Here is a 17,308-nt window from a genome sequence, read left to right as displayed (position 1 = left end):
ATGCTGAGATCTGAAGGCCAGAGGGGAGAGACTGGGTGAACACTCAGTGTCAGCAGGCAGTGGAGAAACCAGAGACTGACTTCTCAGTAATGGGGCTCTACTACCTCTAGGTAAAGGCATTTGTTGTATTTAAGTGAACCAATCTTCTAAGAATTGGCTTACTTCTTAGGACCATGAAAAGTCCTAGTTCTATTTTTCTTAATGTTTGTATACATAGCTTAACTATTTTCTACATGCCCAGATCCCACAGAGACACCCTGGCACCGTCAGTTTGAGGCTTAAAGTTGCAAGTTTAGGCGTTTTATTAGGAATATTTATAAAATTACAGCCTACCATCAAAAGAAGATTAATTTTAATAACTTTTATTTGTGTAGCACTGTATGCTTTCTTTTTAAAGTACAGAACATATAATGCAAATTAAATGTTATTTTTTTAAAGTGTAAGTTATAGATAACACAAAGAAGAAAATCAGATGGCCTATAATGCCACCACTGACAGATAACAATTCTTTGTACTGTGGCCTTTTAAAAGAGTACTTTATCATACATTATCTCATTTGGTCATCACAACAGCTGATTAAGCAGATGGAGTACATATTATTATCCACATTTTACGGATAAAATTAAGTGGCTTGCATAAAGACACTCTGCTTAATGGCCAGGAAGCCAGACCTGGGCTCAGATGCTCTGACTGTAGATGCTTCTAGTGCCTGGGAGTTGAAGTTCCCAATGAACTATTCCCAAAACAGTCTTCAGTTAGCTTTTCCATTAAGGTGGAAAAGAGGCCAAGAAAAGAGTTCAACTGTAACCAGCAAATAAACTTTTTAGGCTTAAATAGTTAAGGGAAACCTTTCAGGAAAGTAAAGAGAAATGCATTGAGACTCATCTTTCCCTGAGTCGAAGAAAGAGGCAGGGTTTCATTTCACTTTCAGGTAGCGGATTTTAAGAGAGAGAGGAGGAAATCCTAATTTATATATCACACGCTAGGTGAGAGAGCAAGGTAACCTAGATCAAGAATTACACTGGGATAATTTGAGGATGCAACTAAGAGGGGGGAAAGCTTGAAATTTAAATTGTCCTTTTGTAAATCAAAGAAGAATAAAGAATTCTCCCATTTCTCCAATCTGCTATTTTTTTAAGAGCTGATTCCTCAGTGAATCTATCCTTCTTAAAATCATTCTTCCAGTTTTATTTCAGTCTTCCTTGCCTTTGAAAGCAGCATGGTGAATTCCATGCAGCCTAACTCCTTCCCAGACTTTAGCTAGTCCTTTTAGGTACTTAGCACCCAAAACAGTTTCTCAAATTGTAAGGTTGCCCTATCAGCCAGAGTGAGTTAGTAGCAGAGTAACTCAGATTCACACAGGAGGCAAAAAGGTTTGTCTTTGGCCTCATCCTCACCCTCTTTGCCAACCCTATTTTAAGAGAAATTTTCTGCTTAAACAAAAAAACAACAAGCAAACTAACAAATGCCAGCAGCTTTACACTGGGTTCAATGTTTACATCTAAAGAGGAACATGGGGGGCTTCCCTGCTGGTGCAGTGGTTAAGAATCCGCTTGCCAAGGCAGGGGACATGGGTTCAAGCCCTGGTCCGGGAAGATCCCACATGCCATGGAGCAACTAATCCCGTGTACCACAACTACTGAGCCTGTGCTCTAGAGCCCACAAGCCACAACTACTGAGCCCGTGAGCCACAACTACTGAAGCTTGCGTGCCTAGAGCCCATGCTCTGCAACAAGAGAAGCCACCCCAATGAGAAGCCCGCGCACTGCAACGAAGAGTAGCCCTCATTCGCCACAACTAGAAAAAGCCCGCATTCAGCAATGAAGACCCAACACAGCCAAAGATAAATAAATAAATAAGTTTATTAAAAAAAACTTATAAAAAAAGAGGAACATGGGATGGATCACCAACACTTGGACAAGGTGCGTGGTCTTCACGCTGGTTCAGGGCCCCCATGCCTCACTCTGTTCTTCTCGAATATGCTCCCATTCATAACTGGGTTTTCTGCTGAGGGTAACAGTCCTTTTTGTTTCCAAAACATTCCAAAATCATGGACTACCCAAAATGCATATTTACTCTCTATGCATATATTAACCCTCTTATCTGGAGCTATCTGGCAAGCCCTGGTGAGCACAGTGAATTCTGCCATCGGGGCAGATTGTGCAGTTGCCAAGAGACCATGTTTTGGAGACAAAGTGAATTTGTTACAGGATATTTTCTTGGTTCAGTCAGACGATATGGCCCATCAACCAACAAGACTGAGTCTGCTTTTTGCTAAAATTTCTGATAAATCTATTCATTCATGAACAGAGGTTAGATGATTATGAGTTTCCCTTTCAAGTAACAGAAGAAGAGTACCAGGTTTCAAGGTATTATAATGATGAATGGAAATAGGTAACGGGGGAAGGAACAGGATTTCATAGGAGGTAAGCCTACATGCTGAGAAATGTATATTTTCAATGAATAACAAAGATTGTCCAGCAGGAAGGACCATCGAATTTAAAAGAGATCCTAAAACCAGAACAAACTTGGAAGACTCACACTTCCCAATTTCAAAACCTTCTACAGGGACTTCCCTCATGGCACAGTAGTTAAGAATCTGCCTGCCAAGGCAGGGGACATGGGCTCAAGCCCTGGTCTGGGAAGATCCCACATGCCGCAGAGCAACTAAGCCCATGCATCACAACTACTGAGCCTGCGCTCTAGAGCCCGCGAGCCACAACTACTGAGCCCGTGTGGCACAGGAGCCGCAACTACTGAGCCCGCATACCACAGTTACTGTAGCCCGCATGCCTAGAGCCCATGTTCCACAATAAGAGAAGCCACTGCAGTGAGAAGCCTGCACACCTCAACAAAGAATAGCCCCTGCTCACCGCAACTAGAGAAAACCCACACGCAGCAACGAAGACCAAACGCAGTCAAAAATAAATAAGTAAATAAATAAATGAAACCTTCTACAAAGTTCCAGTAACAGATGAATAGATAAAGAAGATGTGGTACATATATACAATGGAATATTACTCAGCCATAAAAAGGAACGAAATTGGGTCATTTGTAGAGATGTGGTTGGACCTAGCTAGAGTCTGTCAAACAGAGTGAAGCAAGCCAGAAAGAGAAAAACAAATATCGTATATTAACGCATATATGTGTAATCTAGAAAAACGGTACAGATGAACCTATTTGCAGAGCAGGAATAGAGATGTAGACGTAGAGAACGGAAGTGTGGACACAGCGGGGGAAGGAGAGGGTGGGACTAATTGGGAGATTAGGTTTGACATAAATACACTACCATGTGTAAAACAGATAGCTAGTGGGAACCTGCTGTATAGCACAGGGAGCTCAGCTCGGTGCTCTGTGATGACCTAGATGGGTGAGATGCGGGGGTGGGAGGGAGGGAGGTCCAAGAGGGAGGGGATATATGTATACATATAGCTGATTCACTTCATTGTCCAGCAGAAACTAACACAACATTGTAAAGCAATTATACTCCAATAAAAAACAACAACAGAAAAAACCCCACTGTGGAACAGGCGTAGGGTCAGACATATAGATCAATGAAATAGATTTGAGAGCCCAGAAATAAACCATCTCATCCATGGTCAATTGATTTTCCACAAGGGTGCCAAGACCATTTAATGAAGACAGAACGTCTCTTCAACAAATGGTACTAAGAAAACTGGATAACCACATGCAAAAGAATGAAGTTGGGCCCTTACCTTACACCAAATATAAAAGTTAACTCAAAATGGATCAAAGAAAATAATAAATTGGTCAAAGACTTAAATTTAAGAGCAAAACTATAACACTCTTAGAAGAAAGCATAGGGAAGATCTTTTTTTTTTTTTTTGGCCATGCCGCATGCATGTGGAATCTTAGTTCCCCAACCAGGAATCGAACCCGCACCCCCTACATTGGAAGCGCAGAGTCTTAACCATTGGACCGCCAGCGAGGTCCCAGGGAAGATCTTCATGACTTTGGATTTTGCAATGTGTTCTTAAGTTTGACACCAAAAACACAAGCAACAAAAGAAAAAAAATGAATTGGACTTCATCAAAACTAAAACTTTTGTGCATCAAAGGACACTACCAGGAAAGTTAAAAGACAGCCCAAAGAATGGAAGAAAATATTTGCAAATCATATATGTGAAAAGATTTAATATTCAGAATATATAAAGAACTCCTGCCTTTCAACAACAAAAGGACAAAAAGTCCAGTTTTAAAATGGGCCAAATACTTGAGTAAACAGTTCTCCAAAGAAGATACACAAGTGGGAAATTATATGAAAAGATGCTAGATACCATTAGTCAATAGGGAAATGCAAATCTAAACCACAATGAGCTACCACTTCACACTAACTATGACAGCTATAATTTAAAAAAAGACATAAGTGTTAGCAAGGATGTAGGGAAGTTGCAACCCTCATACATTGCTGATCAGAATGTAAAATTGTGCAGCCTCTGTGAAAAAAAGTTTGGTGGTTCCTCAGAAAGTTAAACAGAATTACCATATGAGCCAGCAATTCCACTCCTAGGTATTTACCCCAAAGATTTGAAATCAGGGACCTAATCGGTACACAAGCCTGTACATCGATGTTCATAGCAGCATTATTCACAGTAGCCAAAAATAGAAACAACAAATGTATCCATAAATAGATGAATAAATAAACAAAACGTATTTACAACAGAATATTATTCAGTCATAAAAAGAAATGAGATTCTAATATATTCTACAACATAGATGAACCATGAAAAAGTTATGCTAGGTGAAATAAGGGCAAATATTGTATGATTCCACTTATGTAAAATATCTAAATCGTAGGGACAGAAAGCAGATTAGAGGTTACCAGGGTCTGTGGGTAGAGGAAACTCTAATGGTTAGAGTTTCTGTTTGGAAAGATGAAAGGTTGGTGAAAGATTATTTAGAAATAAATAGCGGTGATGATTGCACAAAATAATGACTGTAATATTAATTAGCCCCTGAATTTAAAAATGGTTAAAATGGAAAATTTTATGTTATATGCATTTATTTTACACAATTAAAAACATACACACAGGGCTTCCCTAGTGGCGCAGTGGTTGAGAATCCGCCTGCCAATGCAGGGGACACGGGTTCAAGCCCTGGTCTGGGAAGATCCCACATGCCGCGGAGCAACTAGGCCCGTGAGCCGCAATTACTGAGCCTGCGTGTCTGGAGCCTGTGCTCCGCAACAAGAGAGGCAGCGACAGTGAAAGGCCCGCGCACCGCGATGAAGAGTGGCCCCCGCTCTCCGCAACTAGAGAAAGCCCTCGCACAGAAACGAAGACCCAACATAGCCAAAAATAAATAAATTAAAAAAAAAAAAAAAAAAAAAAAAAAACATACACACAGGGCTTCCCTGGTGGCGCAGTGGTTGAGAATCTGCCTGCCAATGCAGGGGACACGGGTTCGAGCCCTGGTCCGGGAAGATCCCACATGCCGCGGAGCAACTGGGCCCGTGAGCCACAACTACTGAGCCTACGCGTCTGGAGCCTGTGCTCTGCAACAACAGAGGCCGCGACAGTGAGAGGCCCGCGCACCGCGATGAAGAGTGGCCCCCGCTTGCCGCAACTAGAGAAAGCCCTCGCACAGAAACGAAGACCCAACACAGCCAAAAATAAATAAATAAATAAATAAATAAAATTGAAAAAAAAAAAAAACATACGCACAAGTTTGGCTAATTGGGCTGCTGTGGTTACTGCACTTAGGTGGCTTGGCTTTGCCACTGGATCAAGAGAGAGTGCAGTAAGTTATTGGCCTCTGATGATCCTCATGAAGGTGAGTCTCATACACAAGGATGTAGAAAGGCTTATGGTAATTAGGAAGGCCCAGAGTGGGAGATGGTTGAAGTGCTAATTCTAACTCCTAAAAGGACCATTCATGTGTAGAGTCCCAGGGAAACGATTTGGTTACCAAGCCCTTGGTAAAGTCATACGGTAGCAAGGCAATTTCAGGGAAGCTGGAAGCCATAGCTCACAGCAGCCAGTGAGACCCAGGATGTCTCTCTCTTTTTTTTTTTAATTGAAGTATAATCGATCAGGAATCCTCTTAATTGTCTCAGTTACTGGCCTGGGAAAGTTTTGAAGGTCCTGCCTTGTGTCAGGAGTAAGGGATTTACCTCCTTGGGATAAAACATGTGCTAGGAAATGAACTTTGACAAAACTGTAACTTCTCTTTGGAAACCTACCCCTTTCTGAGCTAAAACACTGAGATAGATGGAATCAGTCTTAGAGCTCACCTCATCTTCAGAACACAACAGAAGGTCATCATGTACTGGATAGGGTAGAGCCATAGGGAAATGGAAGGTCCTCCAGGCCCTGGCTGAAGACCTGTGAAAAGTTGGTGGGGCACTCTAAACTCCTGGGGCATAATGTTCATTTCCCAGGGGAATGTAAGCAAGTGTTGACTTTCCATCTAAAGAGATGCTGAGGAAAGTAGAATGCAAATCTACAACTATTAGATATGCAGCCTCAGGAGGCACCACTATGAAATTAGATGTGGGTTTGATACTACAGGGAAGCAAGGAACGTCTATTCTATTTATGGCCCTGAGTCCTGAATACATCTCTATCTTAGCCCATTGGACTTTTTTGGCAGGGAGGATAGGAGCATTATGTGGACTGGTACAAGCTTTTTCTCTGTTATGCTTTTTATTTTTATTTTTTATTATTTTTAAAATTATTTACTTCTTTCATTGCACCAGGTCTTAGCTGCAGCTCCAGGGCTCCTTTAGTTGCAGCTCACCGGCTGCTTAGTTGCAGCTTGCCAGCTCCTGAGTTGCAGCATGCGAACCCTTAGTTGCAGCATGCATGTGGGATCTAGTTCCTTGACCAGGGATTGAACCCAGGTCCCCTGCATTGGGAGCGCAGAGTCTTATCCACTGTGCCACCAGGGAAGTCCATCTGTTAGGCTTTTTAACAATTGATTTCAGTCCTTCTTTAGCTTCCGGTTTAACAGGGTACTGTGGAGTGTGGACAGAGATTTAGATAAATCAGTCTGAACCTTAATTGTTTTAGCTCCTAAATCCTGCCTGTACCTAAAAAACTGGGGGGGACTTACCTGGTGGTCCAGTGGCTGGGACTTCGCTTTCCAATGCGAGGGGTGTGGGTTCGATCCCTGGTTGGGGATCTGGGATTCCACATGCCTGAGAGCCAAAGGACCAAAACAGGGAACAGAGGCAGTATTGTGACAGATTCAATAAAGACTTTGAAGATGGTCCACATCAAAAAAAAAAATCTTTAATAAAAAAAATTTTTTTTTGGACCTCCTTGATATTTTGGGCTTGATTCAGATACTAGAGTAACAGTGAATCAACATCCAAATTAGCTATGATTTCAATGTGAATAGGGGAGTTTTGGGGGATTTAAAGGAAGACACCCCCCGGAGAACATTTAATATGGCCTTTTTATTTGCACGGTAAACCGCTCCCTATCAAGTTACGTCAACAGCTGTCGTATTGGGAGGAGGAAAGACTGTTCCTTGGTTACAGGCCTGAGGGAGACGTTTTGGCACTGGGAACCTTTGGGGGTTGTTAGAGATCCCACCAGCTGACTAGTTGTTGACTCTAAGACAGTGGTAGCTTTAAAGTTTATATATAGCACCTGAATTGATTAAAAATTGCCAATGTTATCTGTTAATATTCAGAGAATTTTCTCCTTCTGATTTAAGGGTAAAAGAGAAAATTAGATGTCTACTTTCCCCTTGGAGCACTTTAGCTGGTCACTCACTTCATTTTTGCCCCTTTAGTTTCTTAGCTAATGCAGAACAACTGTTTTTCTTTTTTGTTTTTCCCACATCTTTATTGGAGTATAATTGCTTTACAATGTTGTGTTAGTATCTGCTGTACAACAAAGTGAATCAGCTATATGTATACATATATCCCCATGTCCCCTCCCTCTTGCATCTCCCTCCCACCCTCCCTATCCCACCCCTCTAGGTGGACACAAAGCACCGAGCTGATCTCCCTGTGCTATGAGGCTGCTTCCCACTAGCTAGCTATTTTACATTCGGTAGTGTATATATGTCCATGCCACTCTCTCACTTCGTCCCAGCTTCCCCTTCCCTGCCTGTGTCCTCAAGTCCGTTCTCTACGTCTGCGTCTTTATCCCTGCCCTGCCACTAGGTTAATCAGTACCACTTTTTTAGATTCCATATATATGTGTTAGCATACAGTATTTGTTTTTCTCTCTCTGACTTACTTCACTCTGTATGACAGACTCTAGGTCCATCCACCTCACTACAAATAACTATTTCGGAACAAATGTTTTTCTAACGTCCTTTCAAGAAGTGTCTTTGCCTAGAGATGCCCTCCTTTGGAGATTAACGACTAGGGGAGCATCTAGCTATTTTTTCATAATACCATGGATTGGCCACCTTTTCCTGCCAAGAGGCAGATAGTGAACATTTTGGACTTTGCAGGCCATACATCTCTATTGCAACTGTTTAACTCCGAGGTTGTGAAAGCAGCCAGGGACAATGTGTAAACAAATGAGGGTGGCTGTGTTCCATCAAAGCTTTATTTGCAGAAACAGGCAGAGGGTCAGAATTCGCCCATGGGCTGTAGTTTACCGAAACTTTTGTGAGATCATGAGTTTATTCTGAGCCTTATTGTTTCTTTTGGAACTCTCAGCAAAGAGCTGGAGGTCTGGCAGTGGGGCTCTTTCCCACTGTAGCTTTTACTTGTATATTAAATCCCTTATTTCTGGATTAAGACCATTTACAAAAAGTGAGGTCACAACTGCTTAAGGATCTACTTCGCAATGCTATCTATAGGTGGAAAAGAGCCTGTTCCTGATTTCTCCAATGGGTCATCTTTTTTTTTTTGCTTTTTTTTTTTGCTTGCAGGACTGAATCAGAGCTCAATCTGTTTTCATGGGAAAGAGCTGGGGAGAGCTTCTAAAAAATCTTGTTCAACATGTACAACTTTTCTAAATTCCTCTGGCTTCCTCTGCCATTTTAAGTCATCCTATATCTTCCCATTCTGCCTTTTCAACCTTTTTTTTTCTTTTTTCCAGCTGAGGTTCCTACTAATATATGAACTAAATGGTATAGATCTGTGAGTTTTGGATTCCATGTCCTAAGACTATTTTAAACTCTGTAAATTTCTCTCCATCCTGTCTAATTTCTCCAAAGACTTTGGAAAAACTTTGACAATGGCTCTCAGCTCAGAGCAAGAACAGGGCTTAACAGCAACCATAAGGGGTTTTCTCTGTCCCGAGGAGGATTTAAATTGAAAAGATAACGGAACTTTGATGTTTCTGGCTATTCAGGAAGGAAGAGGGGCAGATTGAGGTGAGGTGGGGACAGAAAAGATAGAGGAGCATAGAGCGGAGAGAGAGGAACGGAAATAAGAAAGGTTATTAGATGTCAGTGGTGATTAAGGGATTATAAAGGAGACACAGTTTTATGTTGTTCACATTTTTCTTTGCCATGGCCAAGGAATCTCTTAAGGAAGCAGTTTTAGAATTAGAATTTCTTTTGGACACTTTCCCATACCAATCCAAAAAATGTAGAATATTGGATGTTTGGCAATGCTTCTAAAGTATCTCTTAAATAAATAATTTTTTGTTCTAAAGTATCTTTTCACTAAATAATTTTATTCCCATCAAAAGTTCCCTGAGTGTAGCTACTATAATGCCAAATCATCCTTGGTGAAATTATGCCATTTAGGAAGGCAAGTACACGAATTTGAGTTACAGCATAAATACAGATAAGAGGTAGGAATGTGGCCTAGAGGGGATGTGCCCACAGACTGAGACGACTTCTTCAGAGTCTTGGAATATTTTTTCCAAAGTACCACTTACACTTCTGTGTCTCCGCTTCCCCAAGCTACTGGGTGAGCTATAAAACCGCAAACCCAACCTACTTGCCGTTCGCAGAGGGTGAAGGTTTGGAGAGATCTCTCCCAGAACCAGACTCTCAAGGAGAAAGCAAGGTAGGACTGAGGAAAGTTCTCATAAGAAATTAATACAAAAACCGCTTAATTGAGGTATGGGTTATACACTATAAAATTAATCCATTTTAAATGCACAATTTGATAGTTTTTAGAAAATTTGCAAAGTTGTGCAACCATCAATATAATCCAATCTTAGTACATTTCATCACTCCAAAAAATAACTTCTTGTCAATTTCTATTCCCACTCCCAGCCCTAGGCTACCACTAATTTACTTTCTATCTCTGTGGATTTGACTATTCTGGACATTTCATATAAATGGAATCGTACAATATATGATCTTTTGTGTCTGACTTCTTTCACTTAGCACAATGTTCTCGAGTTTCATTTCATAATGTTTTGATGAGTGACCCAGGACAAAGATTGTCCACAGGACCCTGGTCTAAGAAGAAACCTTCTGACTTCTCAATTCTCAGAGCTGCTTGAGGAATGGATTTTTGGGGACCTGGCCTGGCCTCCTCCCTGTGAACTTTCTTCTTATAGACATGCAGCAAATACCAAGACTGCATGTCTATACTGCATATATACTGGAGACATATACCAGTATTATTAGTGATAAGGCAGATTTCCACCAAGTTTAAAGTTTTTCCAAATCTGATCACATCACCAGAACACTTCTAAAAAGGGTTTTTTGTTTTGTTTTCTTTTCCTGGGAGACAAAATAGACTCAGCATTGGTGGAGCTCAACAAAAAGAAATCAGGGTCATATTACCCTGACACATAATAAGTGCTAAATAAATGTCGGCTCATTTGGTCAACATGTATTGAATGCCTACAATATACAAGCCTCAGTGCCAGGAATTACCCATACAAAGCATAAGGCAAGGTCTAGTAAGAAAAGGGAGGGAGATAAGTACACAAAGGAATAGAATTGAGTGTGACCAGCGCTGATAGGAAGAAGCTACTACTGTCCTAAGCTGGATCTTGAAAGATGGACAAGGTAGGAAGGAGGAGGCATGTGGTCAGGTCATGGGAGCATCTTGCTCACGTAAAAGTACAGCCAGTAGAGAAAACCTGGTTCATTCTGGAAACTTCAGAGAGTTCGGCATGGTGGAGATGCAGAAGGTGGGTAAAAGGTGTCAAGAGATGGAATCAGAGAGGTGATGGGGCTGGCCTTGTGTACCATACCAAGGCAACTGAGGGACATTGAAACATTGCAACCAGAGCAATTCGATGATCAGATCCAAGAACTATATACCAGGCACGTACTAAGTACTTTGCATATGTTACCTCATTTAAGTTTCTTTTTTTTTTAAGATTTTTTTTTGATGTGGACCATTTTTAAAGCCTTTATTGAGTTTGTTACAATAACGCTTCTGTTTTATGTTTTGGTTTCTTCGCCGCGAGACATGTGGGATCTTAGCTCCCCGACCAAGGATCGAACCCGCACCCCCTGCATTGGAAGGCAAAATCTTAACCACTGGACCTCCAGGGAAGTCCTCATTTAAGTTTCCTAGTCACCCTGTGAAGTTAGCCATTTTCTGTATTTTACAGCTGAGAAAACCAAGGCTCGTGGAGATGAAGTATCTTGCCCAAAGTCACACAGTTATTAAGTGGTAGAACTGGAATTTGAATCCAGAACTTCCAAAGCCCAAACCGTGATGTTGGTTATCTCCTAATCATGATATTAACCATGATATTGCCCTACACCAGTTACGTTCTCAGTGCTCCATGAGAGAACACTTGAGGGCAGAGTCTAGGACAGTAGCGATAGGGAAAGAGAGACTGGCGTGCGTTGGAGAGGTCCTAAGAAGTAGAGTCTGCAGGAATTGGTAAGTTAAATGGGAGGGAGGCTAGATGGCTGATGCTGTCATTTGACCCAACAGGGACAATACAGGAGGAGGAGCAGGTTTTGGAGCAAGATAACAGTTTCTCTTTGGGTCGTGTTGAGTTCAAGTTACCTGGGGAAATATTAAGTGGATAAGCGTAGTACTCAGAAGTCTCTGGGGTCTAAGCTCAGAAGAGAGGTGCCAGCTGAGAATTAGTTAGATGTGGGAGATGTATAAAGTGAGAAGAGAAAGCTGATGACGAACACGGGCTCTGTCATCGCAGCAGAAGTGTTTTGTGTTATTGATTTCCTAGACCATAGTCTAAGGAATTGATCTTCCATTAGCATGTGCAGAGGTGAGTCACATGTCTTCAATAAAATTCGAATTTCCTCCTTCATAGAGTTGGTCACACAAGAAATTCTTACATTGTAATGCTACCTTATATGACTCTGATTTAAAGCCTCTGTTTGAAAGGTCTAATAAAACTAAATGGAACAATATCATCAAGAAAGAAAAAAAAAAAATTAACAGCCCCTGACATGGGAGAATGTGCTGATCAAAGATAGGCATTAGATTCAGACCCACAGGTGGCAACTTCTGAGCCCAGAAACCCATTAAATGGTCTTCTCCGTACATTTCCATTAACAGAAGTCTTAAGTGCTTAAGGGAACTATTTATCCTTTATCCATCACTTCGGTGCATTAATTTATGAAGTCCTCTGAGGTCATTAAATAAGCATCAGATGAGAAAATGCATCTCATGATTTACCGTAGACAGTTTCCCACGACATAATACTTAAGATGGCAAGTTCCCTTTGAATAGGCCAGAGTCCTCGACTGGCCAAACGGCTTTTTGGTTTTTTTGGGTTTTTGGTGTTTTTCCAGCACTCTAGGCTGTTCTATACATGAGAAAGGGCTAAAGTCAAAATAATAATATAATTTTTACCAAATGTTATGGGCTGAATTGTGTCCCCTAAAATTAATGTATGGAAGCTTCTACCCCCAGGAACCCAGAATGTGACTGTAGTTGGAGATGGGTTTTTAAAGAGGTAATTAAGGGAAAATGAGGTCATTGGGATGGGCCCTATTCCAAAAGACACACACACAGAGAAGACAACGTGAAGACACAGGGAGAAGGTGGCCGTCTGCAAGCCAAGGAAAGAGGCTTCAGGAGAAACCAATCCTGCTGACACCTTGATCTCAGACTTTTAGTCTCCAGAACTGGGAGAAATAAATGTCTGCTGTTTAAGCCCCTTAGTCTGTGACACTTTGTTCTGTCAGCCCCAGCAGACTAATACACCAAATAACCAGTATTTTCTCTCTCTACATGACTATAAACCAACAGATAGCTAGATATGAGTGGGGAGTTTTGGCTAGCAGTGTTCTCACGGTGTGAGCCATAAAAGCAGATGCCACCTTAGAAACGGCTGCTTTAAATCCTGGAGTGATTACAGCAAATGCAATGCTTCAATCCAGGAAAAAGACAAAGCTGCTTTCAAAGGAAGGCAGGAAAGGGGAAACTGAGACGCCATCTGTACGAGGGCCACAGATAAAAGCAGATGTGTCTGCAATATACCTTGCCTTCAGCCTGAATTTTCTTTGGTCAAAACTCAGTAACTTGGCAAATCTCATTGTGCCATTTATAAGCGATTGCTGGCAACAGGGGAAGGCAGGCATCCAAGGCAGGTGGGGCCTGGGGGGCGGGGCAGGATGGTGGGTAAGGAATCAAGATGCTCATTGTTGGCCTGTCCATAGGCCTTTGAAAAGGATGCAATTTCTCTATCAGTGTTTGCTGAAAGAGAACTCTGTTTATCGTCCGCCTTGGTAAGATTAAGACCCTTTCAGAAGTAAGCAGGAAGGAATTTTAATTTGCTTGCTCTTCTGTTTTCATTTTTTTACAGGAAAATCGAGTGAGTTGATTTTGAAAAAGACATATGCGGTTGTAGTTCTCTGGGTTACAGCGTATTTTCTCCTCTATATGGTTTGTAATTTTGGACTGCTTTCTTTTTTTTCCTTTTTCTTTTTCCTTTCTCCCTCCCTCCCTCCCCCACTCCCATTCCCTTCTTTCCCTTCTCTTTAAACCGGGGCTCTCTTTAACACGCCTATCAAAAGATACAAGATACACTTCCCAGCTCAGCATCTTGCTGCGTTATCCGCTAACCCCAATTTTGCCCAAAGACTCTGTCCGGAGGTGGGGGTCTGTGATGTTGCCCTTGGCCAACCCAGAGTCACAGAAATCATTCACCCACGGACTGGTAAGGAGCAAGGGGGCTGGGGAGGGCGGCTGCTAAGGAATATTTATCAAGTGTCCCCTTTCTCCTGCTCTGACCACTGTCTCTCCACACCTTTTACCAGCTATGGTCCTGGGTGGTGTTCTGTTCTAATCTGGGCTAATGCTCTCAGCTAATGTCTTTTTTTTAATATGTTTTGGCCCTGGTATGTGGGATCTTAGTTCCCCGACCAGGGATCAAACCCACACCCCCTGCAGTGGAAGCGCGGAGTCTTAACCACTGGACCGCCAGGGAAGTCCCTCTTAACTGATTTCTGAGACCAAATGATTATTCTGTTTGGACCCAGGCGTGTCAGCCTTTCCCAGTCTCCCCTGAAGCACCCCCAGGGATTGTTGGGGAGTCTCTGTTCCTTTAACTGGGCAAAGGGCCAGGCGTAGAGAAAAAGCCCCAGAGACCGCCTGCCCCAAGCTTTCTGAAGGACTGAGCATGTAAATATGAACCTTGTTACAAAAGAAAATTTCACGAGAGATGGGGAGGGCATCTGGGAGGAAACGGTGTTGGTCAACTATTGTGCCTAAGAACAAAGAAGACAGCTCCAGAGGGAGTGGGCTAGCAGTCTCGGGGACCAGGGACTGTTTTCCTGGAGGAGCTGGGCTTGAAAAGCAGCCCATAGAGTCAGACAGACCTGAATTTGAATTCTCATCCAACCCCTTGCTGACAGCGAGACTGTGCAAATCTCTGGAAGCAGAAGTCACAGCACTGTAGCAAGATGGGTTTAGCAAAGAAGCCTTGTGCAAGAGCCCTTCTCACCCCATCTATGCATCGGAAGCTACCAGTGAATCTCACAGAGACTCCCACCCCGCCTTCTCCCCACAGCCGTCGAGGGCAGGCCATCTGGCACACACACCAGCATGTACAGCGTGTGTGCACACCAAGGGCTAGGAGCAGCGGCAGGACTGCTCGCAGGGGAGGACACCAGGGCATCTAAGGTAGTTGCCCAGGTGAGTTAGGAAGAGGCTGGAGCCAAATACGATGAAGCCCTCCCCCCCAACCTGGCACAGAGGCTGGGACCCCTGATGGCAGCAGGTTCCTCACTGTCAAGGTTACACCAATAGGGAGAGAACATGGTCTTTGGGTATCTTGCAGCTGACTTGCTGTTGAACCAAACCAGAGGAGTTTCAGGGCTGGGTTCATTATATGATCCTTCTGCACGGTGGGCTGGTAGGGACATGATGAGATTTGAAGGCCCCAGAAAGACTTTCTCTTTGCCCCTGTAGTGGAGCTGATGTTGTAGCCCTTACTTGTAGCTTCGTGTCTACTCTCTGGGTCTTAGAGGCCAGGAGGAGCCCAGTGATTACCAGGGACCCCAAGTCCCCTTGATGGAGGAGTCATTTCCTACCACAGTGGTTTTGAAGCTGTGTTCACAGAAGCCCCAGGGGTTCCAAGTGGGCCCTGAAAGTGCCCAAGCAGAGGAAGTGTGGAGCTGACAGAAGCCCCCCTCCCCTGCTTCAACAGAGAGGCACGATGTCATCTCTTTGTTACGGAACAAAACTTGGGTCTGCTTGCCCACACACAGTAAAGCCAATCTACTGACACCAGGTTGGGGTGAAGGAAAGTACAGCGTTCATTGCAGGGCACCAAGCAAGGAGTCCAGGCAGCTAGAGCTCAAAAGGCCCAAACTCCCTGATGGTTTTTAGGGAAAGGTTTATAAAGACGGGGTGAGGGAGGGGGGCTGTGGGGTGTGTGATCAGCTCGTGGACCTTCTTCTGATTGGCTGGTAGTGAGGTAACTGGGAGTCAACCTCATCAACCTTCTGGTTCCAACAAGTCTGGGGTCTACGTGCTTGTGGGCAGCATACAGTTAAACTTTTTCTACCTGGTGAGGGTTTCAGTATCTGCCAAACAGCTCAAAGGACAAGGCTCAGAATGTTATCTATTATCTATCTTTAGTTCCTCCTCAAGGGCTATAGATAGCCCTTGAGGAGGAACTAAAGGTCCTTGACTTTGTGTAATGACTAAACTATTATTATTTTTCTTGCTTGATTATTTTCCTTTGTTTCTACATTTTCTCACCTCTCTGATTAAATTTATTCTTTGGAACTCGGGGAAGGCTTAGGAGCCTAAAGTTTCTCTACAGACAAGAGAACATGGGGTGGGGGGCGTCTGTCCCAGGAAGGCCCCATAAGATGCTACTCAGTTACATCTTTTCTATATACTTTGGGCTCTGGATGAGATTTTACTTCAGTAAAGGCTTAAATTAAGGTTCTTTGGTTGAAAGCTACAGAAACCACCTCAGGCCAATAAGCAAAGAGAGGACTTATTGGAAGAAGCAGCCCCTGAAAGTGCCAGCAGAAAGGCTTGTCCGTCTCTCTGCTGCTGGTTGTAAAGAACTCAGCCTTTGCTCCATCGCCACCTCACCCCTCTCAAGAGTGTAAGGGGTGAGAGGTGGGCCCTCGCCTTCATGGAAGAGAGAGGCTCTGAGGCCACAGCACAACTGCATGTGCCGGGAAGCGGGCAGAAGCTGGATGTCAAAAGTGAAACTCTCATGACAACGTTTTGGAAATCACCGTGACTAGAAAAGGATGGTCGCCCAATCAGCCACCTGTCCACTCCTCCAACCTCTCTGACCCCTTCAAGATGTGATAAGACAGCTGGCACTAGCTGTGTGCTAACCTTACCTGTCCTGACGTGTGCAGGAGCAGGTGTATCAGACAGGCAAAGCCGTTCTCTCTGGGCTTTTCTAGACCTTGCCACCCTAACTTCTGCCACTCCTTCTCTGCTTTGGCAGACTCCCTCCTAACCGCACCCCCATCCCAGGTGTTAACACCTGTGAGACCTTCCTGGACCAGAGCAGAAAAGGGGAGTCAGCAGGTGGTGAAGGGGCAGGAAACAGATGTTGGAGAAAGAAACTACGTGGAGTCCCTACCAGTTGCAGAGAGTGTCATGACAAAGGCTGAAGGATGACTCTGGCTTCCCTGAAGGTGTATCAACACCCCACAGGGGCAGGAAAGACCCAGCACACTGTGAAGACCAAGCCAGCTGTGACTGGAACACCTGCAATCTGTGGGCTGCTCAGGGCAAGGCCTGTCCAGAGACAAGCTTGCAAGGCTCTCAGCAGAATCTGCCTCATTTTAATGAAATAATCATTTTAATAAAATAACAAAAATCAGGGACTTCCCTGGTGGTCCAGTGGTTAAGAATCTGCCTTCCAATGCAAGGGACCTGGGCTCAATCCTTGGCCGGGGAACTAAGATCCCACAAGCCGCAGGGCTACTGAGCACACACGCCACAACTAGAGAGCCCATGCACAGCAACTACTGAGCCCACGCGCTCTGGAGCCCCTG

This window comes from Balaenoptera borealis (assembly GCF_965194805.1).
Source record: "Balaenoptera borealis genome assembly, chromosome: 10".
Classification (NCBI taxonomy): Eukaryota; Metazoa; Chordata; class Mammalia; order Artiodactyla; family Balaenopteridae; genus Balaenoptera; species Balaenoptera borealis.
This window is presented reverse-complemented; position numbering follows the sequence as displayed.